The sequence below is a fragment of the Schistocerca cancellata genome, chromosome 9 (genome assembly GCF_023864275.1).
Source record: "Schistocerca cancellata isolate TAMUIC-IGC-003103 chromosome 9, iqSchCanc2.1, whole genome shotgun sequence".
NCBI lineage: Eukaryota > Metazoa > Arthropoda > Insecta > Orthoptera > Acrididae > Schistocerca > Schistocerca cancellata.
This window is the reverse complement of record NC_064634.1, coordinates 83,207,623-83,217,830: the sequence shown is the minus strand read 5'-3', so window position 1 is coordinate 83,217,830 and position 10,208 is coordinate 83,207,623.

Genomic DNA, 10,208 nt, shown 5'->3' with positions numbered 1-10,208 from the left:
CGTTGTGTACGTCACATGACATCAGTTAAGTTCATTTGTTAATCCTGCCACTCAGTTTTTTATTACAGAGGCCAACCAGCTCTCCGAGCGAACACGCTGAGCTACCGTGCCGGCTACACTCGGCTGCCGCTGCTTCATTGTAAAAATGGCCACGCTCAGGTATATATTTGACGACCGAAATTATCTTGCGATTTTCTCAATAACGCTTGAGAAGAACGCGCTACTGGTTACACATTTTGTTGCCCTCAAGGAGTACTACGAGTGTACGATGTTTGCAGTAAATCCGCGTTCCAAACGTTGTGGCCTCCCCTTGTGAGACCAGAGGTGTTGTGCAGATGTGCGGACGACACATACATGATTTGGCCGCACGGTGAATAAAGTCTATACTGATGTGCGCTCCTTTTGCCCTCGACGCAGCAGGGACGTTGGAAGTCCCCGTAGAAACACTGAGCTGTGCGTACTGTATATTAGTCCATAACTTCGAAAGTGTTGCCAGCGTAGATTTTTGGGCTCGAAATGACCTCTTCATTGCGTCCATCAATGTTTGCTGCGATTCATGGCGGACGATCTGGGTGGCCAAATGATTCGAAGCAATCGCAACAAACTGTGAACCTGTCACGGGGCCTCGTCATCCATAAAAAATTCCATCGCCGTTAGGGAACATGAAGTCAATGAATGCCTGCAAATGGTCTCCAAGTAGCGGAACTTAATTGTGTCCACCAGACAACCCAGTCGATTCCACGTAAACGCAACCCACACCTTATGGATCCACCACCAGCTTGCACGGTGCCCTAGCTTCGTGGGGCCTGCTCCACACTCGAACCCTACCATCAGCTCTTACCAAAGGAAATCGAACCTCTCTGGCGAGGCCACGGTTTCCCAATCTTCTAGAGTTCAACCGACATGGTCACGAGCCCAGGAGAGGAGCTGCAGGCGATGTCGTGCTCGTAACAATCCACTCGCGTCGATTGTCTGCTTCCATAGCGCATTAGCGACAAATTTCGCCGCACTGTCCTAATGAATAGGTTCATCGTAAGTTACACATTGATTTCTGCGGTTATTTCACGCAGTGTTGCTTGTCTGTTAGCACTGGCAACTCTACGGAAACGCGACTACTCTCAGTCGTTAAGTGAAGGTTGTCGGCCACTTCGTTGTCCTTGGTGAGAAGTAATGCCTGAAAATTGGTATTCTCGGCACACTCTAGACATTGTGGACCTCGGAATATTGAAATCCCTAACGACTTACGAAATGGAACATCTCTTGCGTCTAGCTCTGTCAACCATTACCCGTTCAACGTCTGTTAATTTCATTCGTCCTGCCATAATCACGTCGGAAATCTTTTTACATGACTCACCTGGGTTCAATCTATAGTTCCACTGTTGCACTGCCCTTTATACCTTGTGTACGTGATATTACTGCCATCGGTGTATGTGCATTTCGCGAACCCTCTGTTGTTGTGGTCTTCAGTCCAGAGACTCGATTGATGCAGCTCTCCACGCTACTCTATCCTTTGCAATCCTCTTCAACTCTGAATAACTAATGTAACCTACATCCCTCTGAATCTTCTTAGTGTATTCATCTCTTGAGGGTGTCCCTCTACGATTTTTATCCTCTACACTCCCCTCCAGGACTAAACTGGTGATCCCTTGATGCCTCAGGTGACCTACCAAACGACCCCTTCTTCTAATCAAGTTGTGCCATAATATCCTGTTCTCCCCAATTCTTATTCAGTACCTCCTCATTAGTTACATGATACACCCATCCAATCTTCAGCATTCTTCTGTAGCACCACGTTTCGAAAGCTTCTATTCTCTTCTTGTCTAAACTATTTATCGTCCACGTTTCTCTTCCATACATGACTGCACTCCATACAAATACTTTCAGAAAATACTTCCTGACACTTAAATCTATACTATATGTTAACAAATTTCTCTTCTTCAGAAACGCTTTCCTTGCCATTGCCGGTCTACATTTTATATCCTCCCTAGTTCGACCATCATCAGTTATTTTGCTCACCAAATAGCAAAACTCCTTTACTACTTTAAGTGTCTCATTTCCTAATCTCATTCCCTCAGCATTACCAAATTTAATTCGGCTACATTCCATTATCCTCGTTTTGCTTTTGTTGATGTTCATCTTGTATCCTCCTTTCAAGACACTGTCCATTCGGTTCAACTGCTGTTCCAGGTCCTTTGTTGTCTCTGACAGAACCACAGTGTCATCGACAAATCTCAAAGTTATTTTTTCTCCATGGATTTTAATTCCTACTCCAAATTTTTCTTTTGTTTCCTTTACTGCTTGCTGAATACACAGATTCAATAAAATCGGAGATAGCCTACATATCTGTCTCACTCCCTTCGCAACCACTACTAGCCTTTCGAGCCCTTCGACTCTTATAACTGACATCCGATTTCTGTACAAACAGTAAATAGCCTTTCGCTCCCTTTATTTTACCTCTGCCACGGTGAGAATTTGAAAGAGAGTATTCCAGTCAACATTGTCAAAAGCTTTCTCTAAGTCTAAAAATGCTACAAACGTAGGTTTCCCTTTCCTTGCTATCAGTACTTCTAATGGAATGTTGTCTACTCCCAGAGCGTTGTTTCGACTTTGGTCTTTCAAAGCTCTGTCAAATTCTTCACGCAGTATCATATCTTCCATTTCTTCATCTAAGCCCTCTTCCATTTCCATAATATTGCCCTCAAGTACATCGCCCTTGTACAGATCCTCTATATACTCCTTCCATCTTTCTGCTTTCCCTTCTTTGCTTAGGACTGGTTTTCCATCTGAGCTCTTGATATTCACAGATGTAGTTTTCTTTTCTCCATAGGTCTGTTTAATTTTTCTGTAGGCGGTATCTATCGTACCCCTAGTGATACATGCTTCTACATCCTTACATTTGTCCCTAGCCATTCCTGCTTAGACATTTTGCACTTCCTGTCGATCTCATTTTTGAGACGTTTGTATTCCTTTAAGCCTGCTTCATTTACTGCATTTTTATATTTATAGTAGCCGTCATCTTTTTACCTACTTAATCCTCTACTGCCTTCACTATTTCATCTCTCAAAGCTTTACCCGTTCTTCTTCTACTGTATTTCTTTCCCCTGCTCTTGTATACCGTTCCCTAATGCTCTCTCTGAAACGCTGTACAACCTCTGTTTTTTTAAGTTTATCCAGGTCCCATCTCCTTAAATTTCTACCTTTCTGCAGTTTCTTCAGTTTTAGCCTACATTTCACAAAGAATAAATTGTGGTCAGAGTCCACTCATGCCCCTGGGAATGTTTTATAATTAAAAACCTGATTACTAAATCTCTGTCTCATCATTATATAATCTATCTGAAACCTCCCAGTGTCTCCAGGCCTCATCCAAGTACACAGCCTTGTTTTTTAATTCTCAAACCAAGTGTTAACTATGATTAAGCTATGCTCTGTGCAAAATTCTACCAGGCGGCTTCCTCTTTAATTCCTTATCCCCAGTCCATATTCACCTACTAATTTTCCTTCTCTTCCTTTTCCTACTATTGAATTCCGATCCGCCATAACTATTAAATTTTCGTCTCCTTTAACTATCTGAATAATTTCTTTTATCGCATCATACATTACTTCACTGTCTTCATCATCTGTGGAGGTAGTCTTCACATAAAGTTGTAATACTGTGGTAGGCGTGGGCTTCGTGTCTACCTTGACTGCAGTAATGCGTTCACTATGCAGTTCGTAGTAGCTTATTGGAGTTCCTATTTTTTCTATTCATTATTAGATCTACTCCTGCATTACCCTTTTTGATTGTGTATTTATAACAATATTTTCACCAGACCAGAAGTCTTGCTCCTCCTGCCACCGAACTTCACTAATTCCCACTATATCTAACTTTAATCTATCCATTTCCCTTATTAAATTTTCTAACCTACCTGCCCGATTAAGGAATCTGACATTCCACTCTCCGACACGTAGAACGTCAGTTTTCTTTCTCCTGATAATAACGTCCTCCTGAGTAGTCCCCGCCCGGAGATCCGAATGGGGGACTATTTTACCTCCGGAATATTTTACCCAAAAGGACGCCATCATCATTTAATCATACAGTAAAGCTGCATGACCTCGGGGAGAATTACATCTATAGTTTCCCCTTGCTTTCAGCCGTTTGCAGTACCAGCACAGCAAACCATTTTGGTTGATGTTACAAGACTAGATCAGTCAATCATGCAGGCTGTTGCTACTGAGAAGGCTGCTGCCCCTAAGCCTCACGGTATAAGAATTCCTGGGCCAACTTAACAGCATACACGATAACGTCAAGTGCACCATGGAGGTGGAAAAAAATACCTGTCGTTCATACACGATCTTATAAACAAGAAACCTGATGATACGCTGGGATATCTGTCTAGAGAGAGAAGACACATACGGATTTGTACCTAAACGTCAACAGCTGCCACCATCGAGCGCAACAAAAATCTCTGTTGCAAGATGTGACAATGGAAGTCTTCCTACCGAGGGAAGAAAGAGAAAACCAGCGCCTGGCGTTCTTACTGTACTCGGCGCTGCTTAGAGCCAAGCCTACCACTATAATGGAGCAGATCAACATAAAAACCTGTTGTTTGTTCAACGCTTAAAATAAGGAATGTGCTTGGGTCGGTCAAAGACGAGCTAGGGCTACGGGCATCTAGCGTCTACAGCGTGAGTTGCGAGTATGGCGTGCAGGATATCGAACAGCCACGTCTGCAGTGACAGAACACAACGTCATGTTTGTTTTTGAACAGATGAACACGTTGTATCTCATGCCAGCGGATTCAGGGATTCCGTCATCAAAGAGGCTGTGGAAGTACGTGACTATCTAATAAATTTCCTTTAATTTACGTCTATGGTCACAAACTTTTTATTAACAGATTACCGGTTTCGGTCTATAATGACCATCATCATATCTGTTTTATAAAAACAAAGTCCTAATGTACTGCAGGCACTGTGCCACTATGGCTGCAGTACATTAGGAATTTGCTTTTATAAAATAGATCTGATGATGGTCATTATAGATCGAAACCGGTAATCTGTTAATAAAAAGTTTGTGACCATAGACGTAAATTAAAGGAAACTTATTGTACATACGGGCCTTGATTTGTTCGCGACAATGTCGCAGCTTGTGAAACAATCTTATCAAGACCGCCAGCGCTTCCCAACTGCCCTCCGCATGGGATGTGGCGTTAGCAAACGTAAGCCGTGTACAGAGTTACATCTCTATATAGGGTGGTCCATTGATCGTGACCGGGCCAAATATTATACGAAATAAGAGTCAAACGAAAAAACTTCAAAGAACGAAACTTGTCTAGCTTGAAGCGGGAAACCAGATGGCGCTATGGTTGGCCCGCTAGATGGCGCTGCCATAGGTCAAACGGATATCAACTGCGTTTTTTAAATAGGAACCCCATTTTTTTATATATTCGTGTAGTACGTAAAGAAATATGAGTGTTTTAGTTGGACCACTTTTTTCGCTTTGTGATAGATGGCGCTGTAATAGTCACAAACATATGGCTCACAATTTTAGACGAACAGTTGGTAACAGGTAGGTTTTTTAAATTAAAATACAGAACGTAGGTACGTTTGAACTTTTATTTCGGTTGTTCCAATGTGATACATACACCTTTGTGAACTTATCATTTCAGAGAATGCATGCTGTTACAGCGTGATTACCTGTAAATATCACATTAATGGGGCGTGGGTGTATGTGTTTGTCCTTAGGATAATTTAGGTTAAGTAGTGTGTAAGCTTAGGGATTGATGACCTTAGCAGTTAAGTCCCATAAGATTTCACACACATTTGAACATTTTTGAACCACATTAATGCAATAAATGCTCAAAATGATGTCCGTCTACCTCAATGCATTTGGCAATACGAGTAACGACATTCCTCTCAACAGCGAGTAGTTCGCCTTCCGTAATGTTCGCACATGCATTGACAGTGTGCTGACTCATGTTGTCAGGCGTTGTCGGTGGATCACGATAGCAAATATCCTTCAATTTTCCCCACAGAAAGAAATCCTGGGACGTCAGATCCTGTGAACGTGCTATTCAATACCGCTTCAACCGCACGTGAGCTATGTGCCGGACATCCATCATGTTGGAAGTACATCGCCATTCTGTCATGCAGTGAAACATCTTGTAGTAGCATCGGTAGAACATTACGTAGGAAATCAGCATACATTGCACCATTTACATTGCACCATTTAGATTGCCATCGATAAAACGGGGGCCAATTAACCTTCCTCCCATAATGCCGCACCATACATTAACCCGTCAAGGTCTCTGATGTTCCACTTGTCGCAGCCATCGTGGATTTTCCGTTACCCAATAGTGCATATCATGCCGATTTACGTTACCGCTGTTGGTGAATGACGCTTCGTCGCTAAATGGAACGCGTGCAAAAAATCTGTCATTGTCCCGTAATTACTCTTGTGCCCAGTGGCAGAACTGTACACGACGTTAAAAGTCGTCGCCATGCAATTCCTGTTGCATAGAAATGTGGTACGGGTGCAATCGATGTTGATGTAGCATTCTCAACACCGACGTTTTTGAAATTCCCGATTCTCGCGCAATTTGTCTGCTACTGATGTGCGGATTAGCCGCGACAGCAGCTAAAACACCTGCTTGGGCATCATCATTTGTTGCAGGTCGTGGCTGACGTTTCACATGTGGCTGAACACTTCCTGTTTCCTTAAATATCATAACTATCCGGCGAATGGTCCGGACACTTGGATGATGTCGTCAGGGATACCGAGCAGCATACACAGCACACGCCCGTTGGGCATTTTGATCACAATAGCCATACATCAACAAGATATCGACTTTTTCCGCAATTGGTAAACGGTCTATTTTAACACGGGTAATGTATCACGAAGCAAATACCGTCCGCACTGGTGGAATGTTACGTGATACCACGTACTTATACGTTTGTGACTATTACAGCGCCATCTATCACAAAGCGAAAAAAGTGGTCAAACTCAAACAATCATATTTCTTTACGTACTACACGAATTTGTAATAAAAATTGGGGTTCCTATTTAAAAAAACCCAGTTGATATCCGTTTGACCAATGGCAGCGCCATCTAGCGGGCCAACCATAGACCCATCAGGTTTCCACCTTCAAGCTAGAGGAGTTTCGATCTTTGTAGTTTTCTCGTTTGATGATTATTTCGTGAGATATTTGGCCCGGTCACTATAAATGGACCACCCTGTATAAAGAAGACCAAACGTATAAACATCCTATTCACGAAACTGCACTGGCGGAAAAAAGTCGCAATAGCAAAAAATAATTAATGTAGGGTAATAAAATTTTGGGAATACATTTTTCTAGGTAACAAAATGATTGAAATGGCTCTGAGCACTATGGGACTTAACTTCTTTGGTCATCAGCCCCCTAGAACTTAGAACTACTTAAACCTAACTAACCTAAGGACATCACATACGTCCATGCCCGAGGCAGGATTCGAACCTGCGACCGTAGCGGTCGCGTGGTTCCAGACTGAAGCGCCTGGAACCGCTCGGCCACACCGACCGGCCGCTCTAGGTAACATATTTAACAGATTAACATTACAAGATCACAGGTTAATGTAAGCGGCGAGATGAGCCATTACAAATGTGGAATGCTGGTACTTTAATAACCGGTGTAAAGCTAGAGTGTTGAATGCAAGCATGGAAACGTGAATGCGTTGTGTTATACAAGTGCCGAATGTCAGTTTGTGGGTCAGGGTTCCATGCCTGTTGCACGTGGTCGGGAAATACAGCTGTTTGTGGATAACGATGTAGCAGTCGTCCAATGATGTACAACGTGTGCTCAGTTGGAGACAGGCCTGCTGATCGAACAGACCAAGGCAACGTGCCGGCACTCTTTAGAGCATGTTGAGTTACAACAGCGGTAAGTGGGCCAGAATCATCCTGTTGGGGAAACACCCCCTTGAATGCTGTTCGTTAATGGCAGCACAACAGGTCGTATCAATAGACTGACGTACAAATTTGTGGTCAGGATGCGTGAGATTGCCGCTACGGTCGCAGGTTGGAATCCTGCCTCGGGCATGGATGTGTGTGATGTCCTTAGGTTAGTTAGGTTTAAGTAGATCTATGTTCTAGGGGACTGATGACCTCAGAAGTTAAGGCCCATAGTGGTCAGAGACAGTTGAACCATTTGCGTGAGATTACCACGAGAGTTCTTCTGGTGTCATACGAAATCACACCCCAGACCACAAAGCCATGTGTTGTCAAAGTGTGTCTAACACACAGATAGGTTGGTTGCAGGCCTTCAATTGACCTCCTTCTAACCAACACACGGCCGTCACTGGCACCGTGGCACAACCAGCTTTGACCAGGAAACGCAACAGACCTTCATCCTACACTCCAATGAGCTCTAGCTTGACGCCACTGAAGTCACAGTTGGGAAATGAACGCTACACGGTGTATAGCTAGGGTCTGTCCTGGAAATAACCGATTTGTAACAGTTCGTTGCGTCACTGTGGTGCTACCTGCTGCTCAGATTGCTGGTGCAGGTGCAGTATGATATGCCAGATCCGCAGGCAGAACTCCGAACACGATGATCCTCCGTCTCGGTAAACGCCACGTGGTAGTCCGGACCCAGTCTTCTTGCGACCGTACATTCTCGTGACCGCAGCTGCCAGCAGTCAACTACAGTGGTACGTTCCTGCCAAGTCTTACTGCAGTATCGCAGAAGGAACATCTAGATTCTCGTAGCCCTATAACACGACCTCGTTCAAACTCAGTGAGGTGTTGATTATGGCGTCTTTGTAGCCTTACAGGCATTCTTAACTAAAACGAACTCACCACGTAAATTCTCAAAGATAATCAACGAACACGACCATTACAGAGTGTATTTAAAGCAAACCTGATTTGTATTCTCATTGAGGCGCACCTAGTGCCACTATTATACGACTGGCGCGAAATGTGAATACAGAATGCTGCAGAGCTCTAACCATTGAACGCGAAATGCTTTGTATCGGCTGCCTTCCACGCAACGTGTGCTGCCACCTTCTAGAAATTTAAAACGACATCCGTGTTCTGGCGTTCGCGATTTATTTATTGACTCACCTTCGTACGATAGGTAACGAATATCAAGTCTAGATAAAATACTGAATACAAAATCATTGAGTTGAAAGACGGACTGCTGAAAGGGAAAATTATATATGCTAAGGTGTAACATCGTTGTGACGGCATATAGCATTCGCCAAAACTGCAACTGAGCTGAAACGGGGACGGAGCTGATAAGAAAAACGGGTGGATGCTCGTAAGAACACATGCAAAGAGGGGCGACGTAGGAACAGAATTATAAAATGCGGCAGATCAAATTCTGTATCAGCTTTACAAGTAATTTTACATTCAAAGATAGAAGAACCTAAGTTTTTCTTACGGGCCCCCGCTTCAGTTAACTTCAGTTCTAGTACTGACAGTAATAGCGTGCCTCATGGTTCAGCTCGATGTTATGCCTTTGGCACGTTTGCATAATATCTTGAATTTTCCCTTTCCCGCGACTTTCTTCTACCTAGACGTTCGTCTACTTTGCAAGTAGCATTTTGTCTAGATTTGTTCTTGGTTACCTATCGTTTAATTAGGAGACTGTGGTTTTGGAGATCCTTTTTACCTTTCCAGGTAAACGTAGATTTTCCTGTCTTACACGTATCATTTGTTTTATACTTTTGCAACCATCTAGCTTATCGCTTTATCCTTATTCTAAGTTTCCCTTATCGGAATGATGTTCCCTGCATTCTGTCGTATTTTAACTTGGCCACCGACCTCTTGATGATTGAACATTTTTATTACAACTCAACACAGAATATTGGATCGTTTACTTTTTGTCGCTTCAACTAAGTTACGAAATAAATGTGAGCATACGATTTTCCAACATAGTTTCATGTACAGTTCAACTAACCGAAACAAGACTTGTATACTTTTTGCTCTTGTTTCTATACAGATGTACCCTGGAGATGTGGCTCTAACGCCATGAAACTAGTTGGTTATTAAATAAATTTTTATTATATAACCGAAGCGATCTGTTTCTTCATAAAACAATTCTACTGCTGTGGATACCCTCCATACAAAATTTTATGAACCATTTAACCAATTACAAAACACTGTTTATTCATTTTCAACAATGGTGTGAGATACGGAAATTATGTTTTTAAACAACTACATTTATATTCCAACTTGTGTAAGGATGACATGAAC